Below are 18,432 nucleotides of genomic sequence, written 5' to 3' on the forward strand. Positions count from 1 at the left end.
CTCTCTCTCTCTCTCTCTCTCAGACACACACACACACTCTCTCTCTCAGACACATTCTCTCTCTCAGACACACCCTCTCTCAGACACACTCTCTCAGACAAAATCTCTCTCTCTGACACTCTCTCTCTCTCTCTCAGACACACTCTCTCTCTCTCTCTCAGACACACTCTCTCTCAGACACACTGTCTCTGAGACACACTCTCTCTCTCTCAGACACACTCTCTCTCTCTCTCAGACACACTCTCTCTCTCAGACACACTCTCTCTCTCTCAGACACACTCTCTCTCAGATACTCTCTCTCTCTCAGACACACTCTCTCTCTCTCAGACACTCTCTCTCTCTCTCAGACACACACTCTCTCTCTCAGACACACACTCTCTCTCTCAGACACACTCTCTCTCTCTCACACACACTGTCTCTCTCTCTCAGACACACTCTCTCTCTCAGACACACACTCTCTCTCTCAGACACTCTCTCTCTCAGACACACTCTTTCTCTCGCTCTCTCAGACACACTCTCTCTCACAGACACACTCTCTCTCTCTCAGACACACGCTCTCTCTCTCAGACACACTCTCTCTCTCTCTCTCTCTCTCTCAGACACACACTCTTTCTAAGACACACTCTCTCTCTCTCAGACACACTGTCTCTCTCTCTCAGACACACTCTCTCTCTCAGACACACTCTCTCTCTCTCTCAGACACACTCTCTCTCTCTCAGATACACTCTCTCTCTCAGACACACACTCTCTCTCTCAGACACACTCTCTCTCTCAGACACACTCTCTCTCTCTCAGACACACACTCTCTCTCTCAGACACACTCTCTCTCTCTCAGACACACACACACTCTCTCTCTCTCAGACACACTTTCTCTCTCTCTCAGACACACACTCTCTCTGTCTCAGACACACACTCTCTCTCTCAGACACACTCTCTCTCTCAGACACACACTCTCTCTCTCTCTCTCTCTCAGACACACTCTCTCTCTCAGACACACACACTCTCTCTCTCTCTCAGACACACTCTCTCTCTCAGACACACTCTCTCTCTCTCAGACACACTCTCTCTCTCTCAGACACACACTCTCTCAGACACACTCTCTCTCTCTCAGACACACTCTCTCTCTCAGACACACTCTCTCTCAGATACACTCTCTCTCTCTCTCTCTCTCTCTCTCTCAGACACACTCTCTCTCTCAGACACATTCTCTCTCTCTCAGACACTCTCTCTCTCTCTCAGACACTCTCTCTCTCAGACACACACTCTCTCTCTCTCTCTCAGACACACACACTCTCTCTCTCTCTCTCAGAAACACACACTCTCTCTCTCTCAGACACTCTCTCTCTCTCTCTCTCTCTCTCTCTCAGACACACTCTCTCTCTCAGACACACTCTCTCTCTCTCAGACACACTCTCTCTCTCTCTCTCTCTCTCAGACACACACACACACTCTCTCTCTCAGACACATTCTCTCTCTCAGACACACCCTCTCTCAGACACACTCTCTCAGACAAAATCTCTCTCTCTGACACTCTCTCTCTCTCTCTCAGACACACTCTCTCTCAGACACACTGTCTCTGAGACACACTCTCTCTCTCTCAGACACACTCTCTCTCTCTCTCTCAGACACACTCTCTCTCTCAGACACACTCTCTCTCTCTCTCAGACACACTCTCTCTCAGATACTCTCTCTCTCTCAGACACACTCTCTCTCTCTCAGACACTCTCTCTCTCTCTCTCAGACACACACTCTCTCTCTCAGACACACACTCTCTCTCTCAGACACACTCTCTCTCTCTCACACACACTGTCTCTCTCTCTCAGACACACTCTCTCTCTCAGACACACACTCTCTCTCTCAGACACTCTCTCTCTCAGACACACTCTTTCTCTCGCTCTCTCAGACACACTCTCTCTCACAGACACACTCTCTCTCTCTCTCAGACACACGCTCTCTCTCTCAGACACACTCTCTCTCTCTCTCTCTCTCTCTCTCAGACACACACTCTTTCTAAGACACACACTCTCTCTCTCAGACACACTGTCTCTCTCTCTCAGACACACTCTCTCTCTCAGACACACTCTCTCTCTCTCTCAGACACACTCTCTCTCTCTCAGATACACTCTCTCTCTCAGACACACACTCTCTCTCTCAGACACACTCTCTCTCTCAGACACACTCTCTCTCTCTCAGACACACACTCTCTCTCTCAGACACACTCTCTCTCTCTCAGACACACACACACTCTCTCTCTCTCAGACACACTTTCTCTCTCTCTCAGACACACACTCTCTCTGTCTCAGACACACACTCTCTCTCTCAGACACACTCTCTCTCTCAGACACACACTCTCTCTCTCTCTCTCTCTCTCTCAGACACACTCTCTCTCTCAGACACACACACTCTCTCTCTCTCTCAGACACACTCTCTCTCTCAGACACACTCTCTCTCTCAGACACACTCTCTCTCTCTCAGACACACTCTCTCTCTCTCAGACACACACTCTCTCAGACACACTCTCTCTCTCTCAGACACACTCTCTCTCTCAGACACACTCTCTCTCTCAGACACACACTCTCTCTCTCAGACACACTCTCTCTCTCTCAGACACTCTCTCTCTCTCAGACACACACTCTCTCAGACACACTCTCTCTCTCTCAGACACAATCTCTCTCTCTCAGACACACACTCTCTCTCTCAGACACTCTCTCTCTCTCTCTCTCTCTCTCTCTCACACACTCTCTCTCTCTCTCTCTCTCTCTCTCTCTCTCTCTCTCTCAGACACACTCTCTCTCAGACACCCTCTCTCTCTCTCTCAGACACACTCTCTCTCAGACACACTCTCTCTCAGACACACTCTCTCTCAGACACACTCTCTCTCAGACACTCTCACTCAGAAACACTCTCTCTCTCTCAGACACTCTCTCTCTCTCAGACACACTCTCTCTCTCAGACACTCTCTCTCTCAGACACACTCTCTCTCAGACACACTCTCTCTCTCAGACACACTCTCTCTCAGACACACTCTCTCTCTCTCTCAGACACACACTCTCTCTCTCAGACACACTCTCTCTCTCTCTCAGACGCACACACTCTCTCTCAGACACACTCTCTCTCAGACACACTCTCTCTCTCTCAGACACACTCTCTCTCTCAGACACACTCTCTCTCTCTCAGACACACTCTCTCTCTCAGACACACTTTCTCTCAGATACACTCTCTCTCTCTCTCTCTCTCTCTCTCAGACACACTCTCTCTCTCAGACACATTCTCTCTCTCTCAGACACCCTCTCTCTCTCTCTCTCTCTCTCTCTCTCAGACACTCTCTCTCTCAGACACACACTCTCTCTCTCTCTCTCTCAGACACACACACTCTCTCTCTCAGACACACTCTCTCTCCTCAGACTCTCTCTCCCTCAGACTCTCTCTCCCTCAGACTGTCTCTCTCCCTCAGACTCTCCCTCTCTCAGACACACACTCTCTCTCTCTCTCTCAGACACACTCTCTCTCTCTCAGACACACTCTCTCTCTCTCTGATACACTCTGTCTCGCTCTCTCAGACACACTCTCTCTCTCAGACACACTCTCTCTCTCTCTCAGACACACTCTCTCTCTCAGACACGCTTTCTCTCTCTCAGACACACTTTCTCTCTCTCAGACACACACTCTCTCTCTCAGACACACTGTTTCTCTCTCTCAGACACACTCTCTCTTTCAGACACACTCTCTCTCAGACACTCTCTCTCTCTCAGACACACTCTTTCTCTCACTCTCTCAGACACACACTCTTTCTCAGACACACACTCTCTCTCTCAGACACACTGTCTCTCTCTCTCAGACACACTCTCTCTCTCAGACACACTCTCTCTCTCTCAGACACACTCTCTCTCTCTCAGACACACTCTCTCTCTCTCAGACACACACTCTCTCTCTCAGACACACTCTCTCTCTCTCAGACACACTCTCTCTCTCTCTCTCAGACACACACTCTCTCTCTCAGACACACACTCTCTCTCTCTCTCAGACACACACCACTCTCTCTCAGACACACTCTCTCTCAGACACACTCTCTCTCTCTCAGACACACTCTCTCTCTCTCAGACACACACTCTCTCTCTCAGACACACTCTCTCTCAGACACACTCTCTCTCAGATACACTCTCTCTCTCTCTCTCTCTCTCTCAGACACACTCTCTCTCTCAGACACATTTCTTCTCTCTCTCAGACACTCTCTCTCTCTCTCTCTCTCAGACACTCTCTCTCTCAGACACACACTCTCTCTCTCTCTCTCTCAGACACACACACTCTCTCTCTCCCTCAGACTCTCTCTCCCTCAGACTCTCTCTCCCTCAGACTGTCTCTCTCCCTCAGACTCTCTCTCTCTCAGACACACTCTCTCTCTCTCTCTCTCTCTCTCTCAGACACACTCTCTCTCAGACACACTCTCTCTCTCTTCTGTCTCGCTCTCTCAGACACACTCTCTCTCTCAGACACACTCTCTCTCTCTCAGACACACTCTCTCTCTCAGACACGCTTTCTCTCTCTCAGACACACACTCTCTCTCTCAGACACACACTCTCTCTCTCAGACACACTGTTTCTCTCTCTCAGACACACTCTCTCTTTCAGACACACTCTCTCTCAGACACTCTCTCTCTCTCAGACACACTCTTTCTCTCGCTCTCTCAGACACACACTCTTTCTCAGACACACACTCTCTCTCTCAGACACACTGTCTCTCTCTCTCAGACACACTCTCTCTCTCAGACACACTCTCTCTCTCTCAGACACTATCTCTCTCTCTCAGACACACTCTCTCTCTCTCAGACACACACTCTCTCTCAGACACACTCTCTCTCTCTCAGACACACTCTCTCTCTCTCTCAGACACACACTCTCTCTCTCAGACACACTCTCTCTCTCTCTCTCAGACACACTCTTTCTCTCTCTCTCAGACACACACTCTCTCTGTCTCAGACACACACTCTCTCTCTCAGACACTCTCTCTTTCTCTCTCTCAGACACACTGTCTCTCTCTCTCAGACACACTCTCTCTCTCAGACACACACACTCTCTCTCTCTCTCTCAGACACACTCTCTCTCTCAGACACACTCTCTCTCTCAGACACACTCTCTCTCTCTCAGACACACTCTCTCTCTCTTAGACACACACTCTCTCTCTCAGACACACACTCTCTCTCTCTCTCTCTCTCTCTCTCAGACACACTCTCTCTCTCAGACACACTCTCTCTCTCTTTCAGACACACTCTCTCTCTCTCAGACACACTCTCTCTCTCTCAGACACTCTCTCTCTCTCAGACACACACTCTCTCTCTCAGACACACACTCTCTCTCTTTGACACTCTCTCTCTCTCTCAGACACACTCTCTCTCTCTCTCTCAGACACTCTCTCTCTCTCCCTCTCTCAGACACACTCTCTCTCAGACACACTCTCTCTCTCTCAGACAAACTCTCTCTCTATCAGACACACTCTCTCTCTCAGACACACTCTCTCTCTCTCAGACACACTCTCTCTCTCTCTCTCTCTCTCTCTCTCTCCCTCTCAGACACACTCTCGCTCTCTCTCTCTCTCAGACACACTCTCTCTCAGACACCCTCTCTCTCTCTCTCTCTCTCTCTCTCTCTCTCTCTCTCTCTCTCTCTCTCTCTCAGACACACTCTCTCTCTCTCAGACACACACTCTCTCTCTCAGACACACTCTCTCTCTCTCAGACACACTCTCTCTCTCTCTCTGACACACTCTCTCTCAGACACACTCTCTCTCTCTCTCAGACACACTCTCTCTGAGACACACTCTCTCTCTCTCTTCTCAGACACACTCTCTCTCTCTCAGACACACTCTCTCTCTCTCAGACACACTCTCTCTCTCAGACACACTCTCTCTCTCAGACACACTCTCTCTCTCTCAGACACAATCTCTCTCAGACACACACTCTCTCTCTCAGACACACTCTCTCTCTCTCTCTCTCTCTCTCAGACACACACACTCTCTCTCTCTCTCTCTCAGACACACATACTCTCTCTCTCAGACACACTCTCTCTCCCTCAGACTCTCTCTCCCTCAGACTCTCTCTCCCTCAGACTGTCTCTCTCCCTCAGACTCTCTCTCTCAAACACACACTCTCTCTCTCTCTCTCAGACACACTCTCTCTCTCTCAGACACACTCTCTCTCTCTGATACACTCTCTCTCGCTCTCTCAGACGCACTCTCTCTCTCAGACACACTCTCTCTCTCTCTCAGACACACTCTCTCTCTCTCAGACACGCTCTCTCTCTCTCAGACACACACTCTCTCTCTCAGACACACACTCTCTCTCTCAGACACACTGTCTCTCTCTCTCAGACACACTCTCTCTTTCAGACACACTCTCTCTCTCAGACACTCTCTCTCTCTCAGACACACTCTTTCTCTCGCTCTCTCAGACACACACTCTTCTCAGACACACACTCTCTCTCTCAGACACACTGTCTCTCTCTCTCAGACACACTCTCTCTCTCAGACACACTCTCTCTCTCTCAGACACACTCTCTCTCTCTCAGACACACTCTCTCTCTCTCATACACACTCTCTCTCTCTCAGATACACTCTCTCTCTCTCTCTCTCTCAGACACACTCTCTCTCTCAGACACATTCTCTCTCTCTCAGACACTCTCTCTCTCTCTCAGACACTCTCTCTCTCAGACACATACTCTCTCTCTCTCTCTCTCTCAGACACACACACTCTCTCTCTCAGACACACTCTCTCTCCCTCAGACTCTCTCTCCCTCAAACTCTCTCTCCCTCAGACTGTCTCTCTCCCTCAGACTCTCTGTCTCTCTCAGACACACTCTCTCTCTCTCTCTCTCTCTCAGACACACTCTCTCTCTCTCAGACACACTCTCTCTCTCTGATACACTCTGTCTCGCTCTCTCAGACACACTCTCTCTCTCAGACACACTCTCTCTCTCTCTCAGACACACTCTCTCTCTCAGACACGCTTTCTCTCTCTCAGACACACACTCTCTCTCTCAGACACACACTCTCTCTCAGACACACTGTTTCTCTCTCTCAGACACACTCTCTCTTTCAGACACACTCTCTCTCAGACACTGTCTCTCTCTCAGACACACTCTTTCTCTCGCTCTCTCAGACACACACTCTTTCTCAGACACACACTCTCTCTCTCAGACACACTGTGTCTCTCTCTCAGACACACTCTCTCTCTCAGACACACTCTCTCTCTCTTTCAGACACACTCTCTCTCTCTCAGACACACTCTCTCTCTCTCAGACACTCTCTCTCTCTCAGACACACACTCTCTCTCTCAGACACACACTCTCTCTCTTTGGACACTCTCTCTCTCTCTCAGACACACTCTCTCTCTCTCTCTCAGACACTCTCTCTCTCTCCCTCTCTCAGACACACTCTCTCTCAGACACACTCTCTCTCTCTCAGACAAACTCTCTCTCTATCAGACACACTCTCTCTCTCAGACACACTCTCTCTCTCTCAGACACACTCTCTCTCTCTCTCTCTCTCTCTCTCTCTCTCTCTCTCTCTCTCTCTCCCTCTCAGACACACTCTCGCTCTCTCTCTCTCTCAGACACACTCTCTCTCAGACACCCTCTCTCTCTCTCTCTCTCTCTCTCTCTCTCTCTCTCTCTCTCTCTCTCTCTCTCTCTCTCTCTCTCAGACACACTCTCTCTCTCTCAGACACACACTCTCTCTCTCAGACACACTCTCTCTCTCTCAGACACACTCTCTCTCTCTCTCTGACACACTCTCTCTCAGACACACTCTCTCTCTCTCTCAGACACACTCTCTCTGAGACACACTCTCTCTCTCTCTTTCTCAGACACACTCTCTCTCTCTCAGACACACTCTCTCTCTCTCAGACACACTCTCTCTCTCAGACACACTCTCTCTCTCAGACACACTCTCTCTCTCTCAGACACAATCTCTCTCAGACACACACTCTCTCTCTCAGACACACTCTCTCTCTCTCTCTCTCTCTCAGACACACACACTCTCTCTCTCTCTCTCTCAGACACACATACTCTCTCTCTCAGACACACTCTCTCTCCCTCAGACTCTCTCTCCCTCAGACTGTCTCTCTCCCTCAGACTCTCTCTCTCAAACACACACTCTCTCTCTCTCTCTCAGACACACTCTCTCTCTCTCAGACACACTCTCTCTCTCTGATACACTCTCTCTCGCTCTCTCAGACGCACTCTCTCTCTCAGACACACTCTCTCTCTCTCTCAGACACACTCTCTCTCTCTCAGACACGCTCTCTCTCTCTCAGACACACACTCTCTCTCTCAGACACACACTCTCTCTCTCAGACACACTGTCTCTCTCTCTCAGACACACTCTCTCTTTCAGACACACTCTCTCTCTCAGACACTCTCTCTCTCTCAGACACACTCTTTCTCTCGCTCTCTCAGACACACACTCTTCTCAGACACACACTCTCTCTCTCAGACACACTGTCTCTCTCTCTCAGACACACTCTCTCTCTCAGACACACTCTCTCTCTCTCAGACACACTCTCTCTCTCTCAGACACACTCTCTCTCTCTCATACACACTCTCTCTCTCTCAGATACACTCTCTCTCTCTCTCTCTCTCTCAGACACACTCTCTCTCTCAGACACATTCTCTCTCTCTCAGACACTCTCTCTCTCTCAGACACTCTCTCTCTCAGACACATACTCTCTCTCTCTCTCTCTCTCAGACACACACACTCTCTCTCTCAGACACACTCTCTCTCCCTCAGACTCTCTCTCCCTCAAACTCTCTCTCCCTCAGACTGTCTCTCTCCCTCAGACTCTCTCTCTCTCTCAGACACACTCTCTCTCTCTCTCTCTCAGACACACTCTCTCTCTCTCAGACACACTCTCTCTCTCTGATACACTCTGTCTCGCTCTCTCAGACACACTCTCTTTCTCAGACACACTCTCTCTCTCTCTCAGACACACTCTCTCTCTCAGACACGCTTTCTCTCTCTCAGACACACACTCTCTCTCTCAGACACACACTCTCTCTCAGACACACTGTTTCTCTCTCTCAGACACACTCTCTCTTTCAGACACACTCTCTCTCAGACACTGTCTCTCTCTCAGACACACTCTTTCTCTCGCTCTCTCAGACACACACTCTTTCTCAGACACACACTCTCTCTCTCAGACACACTGTGTCTCTCTCTCAGACACACTCTCTCTCTCAGACACACTCTCTCTCTCTCAGACACACTCTCTCTCTCTCAGACACACTCTCTCTCTCTCTCAGACACACACTCTCTCTCTCAGACACACTCTCTCTCTCTCAGACACACTCTCTCTCTCTCTCAGACACACACTCTCTCTCTCAGACACACTCTTTCTCTCTCTCTCAGACACACACTCTCTCTGTCTCAGACACACACTCTCTCTCTCAGACACTCTCTCTTTCTCTCTCTCAGACACACTGTCTCTCTCTCTCAGACACACTCTCTCTCTCAGACACACACACTCTCTCTCTCTCTCTCTCTCTCTCAGACACACTCTCTCTCTCAGACACACTCTCTCTCTCAGACACACTCTCTCTCTCTCAGACACACTCTCTCTCTCTTAGACACACACTCTCTCTCTCAGACACACTCTCTCTCTCTCTCTCTCTCTCTCTCTCAGACTTTCTCTCTCAGACACACTCTCTCTCTCTTTCAGACACACTCTCTCTCTCAGACACACTCTCTCTCTCTCAGACACTCTCTCTCTCTCAGACACACACTCTCTCTCTCAGACACACACTCTCTCTCTTAGACACTCTCTCTCTCTCTCAGACACACTCTCTCTCTCTCTCTCAGACACTCTCTCTCTCTCTCCCTCTCTCAGACACACTCACACTCTCTCTCAGACACACTCTCTCTCTCTCAGACAAACTCTCTCTCTATCAGACACACTCTCTCTCTCAGACACACTCTCCCTCTCTCAGACATACTCTCTCTCTCTCTCTCTCTCTCACTCTCTCAGACACACTCTCGCTCTCTCTCTCTCTCTCAGACACACTCTCTCTCAGACACCCTCTCTCTCTCTCTCTCTCTCTCTCTCTCTCTCTCTCTCTCTCAGACACACTTTCTCTCTCTCAGACACACACTCTCTCTCTCAGACACACTCTCTCTCTCTCAGACACACTCTCTCTCTCTCTCTGACACACTCTCTCTCAGACACACTCTCTCTCTCTCTCTCTCTCTCAGACACACTCTCTCTGAGACACACTCTCCCTCTCTCTTTCTCAGACACACTCTCTCTCTCTCAGACACACTCTCTCTCAGACACACTCTCTCTCTCAGACACACTCTCTCTCTCAGACACACTCTCTCTCTCTCAGACACAATCTCTCTCAGACACACACTCTCTCTCTCAGACTCTCTCTCTCTCTCTCTCTCTCAGACACACACTCTCTCTCTCTCTCTCTCAGACACACTCTCTCTCTCTGATACACTCTCTCTCGCTCTCTCAGACGCACTCTCTCTCTCAGACACACTCTCTCTCTCTCTCTCTCAGACACACTCTCTCTCTCTCAGACACGCTCTCTCTCTCTCAGACACACACTCTCTCTCTCAGACACACACTCTCTCTCTCAGACACACTGTCTCTCTCTCAGACACACTCTCTCTTTCAGACACACTCTCTCTCTCTCAGACACTCTCTCTCTCTCAGACACACTCTTTCTCTCGCTCTCTCAGACACACACTCTTTCTCAGACACACACTCTCTCTCTCAGACACACTGTCTCTCTCTCTCAGACACACTCTCTCTCTCAGACACACTCTCTCTCTCTCAGACACACTCTCTCTCTCTCAGACACACTCTCTCTCTCTCAGACACACACTCTCTCTCTCAGACACACTCTCTCTCTCTCAGACACACTCTCTCTCTCTCTCTCTCAGACACACACTCTCTCTCTCAGACACACTCTCTCTCTCTCTCAGACACACACACTCTCTCTCTCAGACACTCTCTCTCTCTCTCTCTCTCTCTCTCAGACACACACTCTCCCTGTCTCAGACACACACTCTCTCTCTCAGATACTCTCTCTCTCTCTCTCTCTCTCTCTCTCAGACACACTGTCTCTCTCTCTCAGACACACTCTCTCTCTCAGACACACACACTCTCTCTCTCTCTCAGACACACTCTCTCTCTCAGACACTCTCTCTCAGACACACTCTCTCTCTCTCAGACACACTCTCTCTCTCTCAGACACACACTCTCTCTCTCAGACACACTCTCTCTCTCTCTCTCTCTCTCTCAGACACACTCTCTCTCAGACACACTCTCTCTCTTTCAGACACACTCTCTCTCTCAGACACACTCTCTCTCTCTCAGACACTCTCTCTCTCTCAGACACACACTCTCTCTCTCAGACACACACTCTCTCTCTTAGACACACTCTCTCTCTCAGACACTCTCTCTCTCTCTCTCTCTCTCTCTCTCTCTCTCTCTCTCAGACACTCTCTCTCTCTCTCTCTCTCCCTCTCTCAGACACACTCTCTCTCAGACACACTCTCTCTCTCTCTCAGACAAACTCTCTCTCTATCAGACACACTCTCTCTCTCTCAGACACACTCTCTCTCTCTCTCAGACACACTCTCTCTCTCAGACACGCACTCTCTCCCTCAGACTCTCTCTCCCTCAGACTCTCTCTCCCTCAGACTGTCCTCTCTCCCTCAGACTCTCTCTCTCAAACACACACTCTCTCTCTCTCTCTCAGACACACTCTCTCTCTCTCAGACACACTCTCTCTCTCTGATACACTCTCTCTCGCTCTCTCAGACGCACTCTCTCTCTCAGACACACTCTCTCTCTCTCTCAGACACACTCTCTCTCTCTCAGACACGCTCTCTCTCTCTCAGACACACACTCTCTCTCTCAGACACACACTCTCTCTCTCAGACACACTGTCTCTCTCTCTCAGACACACTCTCTCTTTCAGACACACTCTCTCTCTCAGACACTCTCTCTCTCTCAGACACACTCTTTCTCTCGCTCTCTCAGACACACACTCTTCTCAGACACACACTCTCTCTCTCAGACACACTGTCTCTCTCTCTCAGACACACTCTCTCTCTCAGACACACTCTCTCTCTCTCAGACACACTCTCTCTCTCTCAGACACACTCTCTCTCTCTCAGACACACTCTCTCTCTCTCAGATACACTCTCTCTCTCTCTCTCTCTCTCAGACACACTCTCTCTCTCAGACACATTCTCTCTCTCTCAGACACTCTCTCTCTCTCTCAGACACTCTCTCTCTCAGACACATACTCTCTCTCTCTCTCTCTCTCTCTCAGACACACACACTCTCTCTCTCAGACACACTCTCTCTCCCTCAGACTCTCTCTCCCTCAAACTCTCTCTCCCTCAGACTGTCTCTCTCCCTCAGACTCTCTCTCTCTCTCAGACACACTCTCTCTCTCTCTCTCTCTCTCAGACACACTCTCTCTCTCTCAGACACACTCTCTCTCTCTGATACACTCTGTCTCGCTCTCTCAGACACACTCTCTCTCTCAGAAACACTCTCTCTCTCTCTCAGACACACTCTCTCTCTCAGACACGCTTTCTCTCTCTCAGACACACACTCTCTCTCTCAGACACACACTCTCTCTCAGACACACTGTTTCTCTCTCTCAGACACACTCTCTCTTTCAGACACACTCTCTCTCAGACACTGTCTCTCTCTCAGACACACTCTTTCTCTCGCTCTCTCAGACACACACTCTTTCTCAGACACACACTCTCTCTCTCAGACACACTGTGTCTCTCTCTCAGACACACTCTCTCTCTCAGACACACTCTCTCTCTCTCAGACACACTCTCTCTCTCTCAGACACACTCTCTCTCTCTCAGACACACACTCTCTCTCTCAGACCACTCTCTCTCTCTCAGACACACTCTCTCTCTCTCTCAGACACACACTCTCTCTCTCAGACACACTCTCTCTCTCTCTCTCAGACACACACACTCTCTCTCTCTCAGACACACTCTTTCTCTCTCTCTCAGACACACACTCTCTCTGTCTCAGACACACACTCTCTCTCTCAGACACTCTCTCTTTCTCTCTCTCAGACACACTGTCTCTCTCTCTCAGACACACTCTCTCTCTCAGACACACACTCTCTCTCTCTCTCTCTCTCTCTCTCTCTCTCTCAGACACACTCTCTCTCTCAGACACACTCTCTCTCTCAGACACACTCTCTCTCTCTCAGACACACTCTCTCTCTCTTAGACACACACTCTCTCTCTCAGACACACTCTCTCTCTCTCTCTCTCTCTCTCAGACACACTCTCTCTCTCAGACACACTCTCTCTCTCTTTCAGACACACTCTCTCTCTCTCAGACACACTCTCTCTCTCTCAGACACTCTCTCTCTCTCAGACACACACTCTCTCTCTCAGACACACACTCTCTCTCTTAGACACTCTCTCTCTCTCAGACACACTCTCTCTCTCTCAGACACTCTCTCTCTCTCTCCCTCTCTCAGACACACTCTCTCTCAGACACACTCTCTCTCTCTCAGACAAACTCTCTCTCTATCAGACACACTCTCTCTCTCAGACACACTCTCTCTCTCTCAGACACACTCTCTCTCTCTCTCTCTCTCGCTCACTCTCTCAGACACACTCTCGCTCTCTCTCTCTCTCAGACACACTCTCTCTCAGACACCCTCTCTCTCTCTCTCTCTCTCTCTCTCTCTCAGACACACTTTCTCTCTCTAAGACACACACTCTCTCTCTCAGACACACACTCTCTCTCTCAGACACACTCTCTCTCTCTCTCTGACACACTCTCTCTCAGACACACTCTCTCTCTCTCTCTCTCTCTCAGACACACTCTCTCTGAGACACACTCTCTCTCTCTCTTTCTCAGACACACTCTCTCTCTCTCAGACACACTCTCTCTCTCAGACACACTCTCTCTCTCAGACACACTCTCTCTCTCAGACACACTCTCTCTCTCTCAGACACAATCTCTCTCAGACACACACTCTCTCTCTCAGACACTCTCTCTCTCTCTCTCAGACACACACTCTCTCTCTCTCTCTCTCTCTCTCTCAGACACACATACTCTCTCTCTCAGACACACTCTCTCTCCCTCAGACTCTCTCTCCCTCAGACTCTCTCTCCCTCAGACTGTCTCTCTCCCTCAGACTCTCTCTCTCTCAAACACACACTCTCTCTCTCTCTCTCAGACACACTCTCTCTGATACACTCTCTCTCGCTCTCTCAGACGCACTCTCTCTCTCAGACACACTCTCTCTCTCTCTCTCTCAGACACACTCTCTCTCTCTCAGACACGCTCTCTCTCTCTCAGACACACACTCTCTCTCTCAGACACACACTCTCTCTCTCAGACACACTGTCTCTCTCTCTCAGACACACTCTCTCTTTCAGACACACTCTCTCTCTCTCAGACACTCTCTCTCTCTCAGACACACTCTTTCTCTCGCTCTCTCAGACACACACTCTTTCTCAGACACACACTCTCTCTCTCAGACACACTGTCTCTCTCTCTCAGACACACTCTCTCTCTCAGACACACTCTCTCTCTCTCAGACACACTCTCTCTCTCTCAGACACACTCTCTCTCTCTCAGACACACACTCTCTCTCTCAGACACACTCTCTCTCTCTCTCAGACACACTCTCTCTCTCTCTCAGACACACACTCTCTCTCTCAGACACACTCTCTCTCTCTCTCAGACACACACACTCTCTCTCTCAGACACTCTCTCTCTCTCTCTCTCTCTCTCTCTCTCAGACACACACTCTCCCTGTCTCAGACACACACTCTCTCTCTCAGATACTCTCTCTCTCTCTCTCTCTCAGACACACTGTCTCTCTCTCTCAGACACACTCTCTCTCTCTGACACACACACTCTCTCTCTCTCTCTCAGACACACTCTCTCTCTCAGACACTCTCTCTCTCTCAGACACACTCTCTCTCTCTCAGACACACTCTCTCTCTCTCAGACACACACTCTCTCTCTCAGACACACTCTCTCTCTCTCTCTCTCTCTCTCTCTCTCAGACACACTCTCTCTCAGACACACTCTCTCTCTTTCAGACACACTCTCTCTCTCAGACACACTCTCTCTCTCTCAGACACTCTCTCTCTCTCAGACACACACTCTCTCTCTCAGACACACACTCTCTCTCTTAGACACACTCTCTCTCTCAGACACTCTCTCTCTCTCTCTCTCTCTCTCTCTCTCTCTCTCAGACACTCTCTCTCTCTCTCTCTCTCTCTCCCTCTCTCAGACACACTCTCTCTCAGACACACTCTCTCTCTCTCTCAGACAAACTCTCTCTCTATCAGACACACTCTCTCTCTCTCTCTCTCAGACACACTCTCTCTCTCTCAGACACTCTCTCTCTCTCTCTCTCTCAGACACACTCTCTCTCTCTCTCAGACACACTTTCTCTCAGACACCCTCTCTCTCTCTCTCTCTCTCTCAGACACACTCTCTCTCTCAGACAAACTCTCTCTCTCTCTCAGAGACACTCTCTCTCTCTCAGACACACTCTCTCTCTCTCTCTCTCTGACACACTCTCTCTCAGACACATTCTCTCTCTCTCTCAGACACACTCTCTCTGAGACACACACTCTCTCTCTCTCTTTCTCAGACACACTCTCTCTCTCTCAGACACACTCTCTCTCTCAGACACACTCTCTCTCTCAGACACACTCTCTCTCTCAGACACACTCTCTCTCTCTCAGACACAATCTCTCTCAGACACACACTCTCTCTCTCTCTCAGACACACTCTCTCTCTCTCAGACACACTCTCTCTCTCTCTCTCAGCCACACTCTCTCTCTCTCAGACACACACACTCTCTCTCTCTCTCTCTCTCAGAAACACACTCTCTCTCTCTCAGAAACACACTCTCTCTCTCTCTCTCAGACACACTCTCTCTCTCTCAGACACACTCTCTCTCTCTCAGACACACTCTCTCTCTCTCAGACACTCTCTCTCTCTCTCTCTCTCTCTCAGACACACACACTCTCTCTCTCTCAGACACACTCTCTCTCTCAGACACACTCTCTCTCAGACACACTCTCTCAGACAAACTCTCTCTCTGACACTCTCTCTCTCTCTCTCTCTCTCAGACACACTCTCTCTCAGACACACTCTCTCTCTCTCAGACACACTCTCTCAGACACACTGTCTCTGAGACACACTCTCTCTCTCTCAGACACACTCTCTCTCTCTCAGACACACTCTCTCTCAGACACACTCTCTCTCTCTCAGACACACTCTCTCTCTCTCAGACACACTCTCTCTCAGATACTCTCTCTCTCTCAGACACACTCTCTCTCTCTCTCAGACACACACTCTCTCTCTCTCAGACACACACTCTCTCTCTCAGACACACACACTCTCTCTCTCTCTCTCTCAGACACACTCTCTCTCTCTCTCAGACACACTCTCTCTCTCAGACACACTCTCTCTCTCTCTCAGACACACTCTCTCTCTCTCAGACACACTCTCTCTCTCAGACAATCTCTCTCTCTCTCTCTTTCAGACACTCTCTCTCTCTCAGACACACACTCTCTCTCTCAGACACACACTCTCTCTCTGAGACACCTTCTCTCTCTCTCTCTCTCTCTCTCTCTCTCTCTCTCTCTCTCTCTCTCAGACACACTCTCTCTCAGACACACTCTCTCTCTCTCTGACACACTCTCTCTCAGACACACACTCTCTCTCTCTCTGTCTCTCAGACACTCTCTCTCTCTCTCTCAGACACACTCTCTCTTAGACACACTCTCTCTCTCAGACAAACTCTCTCTCTCTCTCTCTCTCTTTCAGACACTCTCTCTCAGACACACTCTCTGTCTCTCAGACACACTCTCTCTGAGACACACTCTCTCTCTCAGACACTCTCTCTCTCTCTCTCAGACACACTCTCTCTCTCAGACACACACTCTCTCTCTCAGACTCTCTCTCTCTCTCAGACACTCTCTCACTCTCTCTCAGACACTATCTCTCAGACACTCCCTCTCAGACACTCTCTCTCTCAGACACTCTCTCTCTCAGACACTCTCTCTCTCAGACACTCTCTCTCTCAGACACACACACACACACACACACACACACACACACACACACACACACACACACACACACACACACACACACACACACACACACACACACACACTCACACACATACACGTGATGAACCAATATACAAATAAATGTAGAAGGGTTATCAAAAACATGCTGTACTACAAATACCACTTCTCCATACAGACACAGTACAATAAAATCAATTTCCTTACAAAATCCAATCTCATCTTCCAATCAAAATCCTCAAATGCCAAACAAAAGCCTCAAATGCCACTCAAAACATTGCATTTACATTGTATACATGATGCATACAATCTATGCACCATATACATTCTGCAAATGAATGTTAACAATAACATATTCCAAACAAAACACCAATACATCCAAACAAGTATACTATTTAAACCAATCCAGTAACCATAAATCAATTAGCATTCATTAATTAAATCACTAAACAATTTAAATTCTATCCATATCAATTAAACAATTAACTAATTCAATCGTTGAACAACAATCGTAGAAGTTATCCTCAGACAAAATATAAGTACCAAAAATAATACAATATACAAAAGCAAGCCTCACCCTTCTTGGGTACACCATACAATAGCAAAAATTATATCTATCTAATTTTAAAATACATGACACACACATTTATGCATAGCAGCATAGCCAAAATCATTTTAAACACAGCAAAACAAGCTTTTAAATCAACATCATTTCTTACCCTGTATGTATATATCGATCTAGACATACATACATACATACATACAGTGGCAAGAAATGATATACCACAACAACTCTGATTGGCTCTAGTATACCATGTGACAAAGGTTTGGGGGAGAACGGATGTGACGTCATTGAAAGCCTGTCACATGGTACTAGAGCCAATCAGAGTTGGGATGGAGTTCCCACGCTCTGATTGGCTACCGTACCATGTGATGCCGGCCATCTTTATTTTCATGACGTCATCTTAAAGGCAATTGAAGTAAAACCATTCTGATTGGCTGTGCTTTCATTGCCTTTAAATGACGTCATCAATTTTTTTTTCTCGGCCAAAACACATGGTTTTCACAGCCCAACCAGGGCCGTGGGAACCATGACGAAAATGTGACGTCATAGGCTTTAAAAGCCTATGTCGTTTCATTTTGAAGGCAGACGCCGAGGAGGAAGGACCTCCTACAGAAGAAGAAGACAAGGGCGTGGCAGCAGACGGTAAGAAGAGAGCCGCAGCTGCAAGAAAGAAGAATACAGATGAAGATGGATTACAACTACAAGACCCGTGGATTGTTTTGTTTTATTATTTTAATGTTTATTATTTTCTG

Source organism: Ascaphus truei, chromosome 3 (genome assembly GCF_040206685.1).
Source record: "Ascaphus truei isolate aAscTru1 chromosome 3, aAscTru1.hap1, whole genome shotgun sequence".
Lineage (NCBI taxonomy): Eukaryota > Metazoa > Chordata > Amphibia > Anura > Ascaphidae > Ascaphus > Ascaphus truei.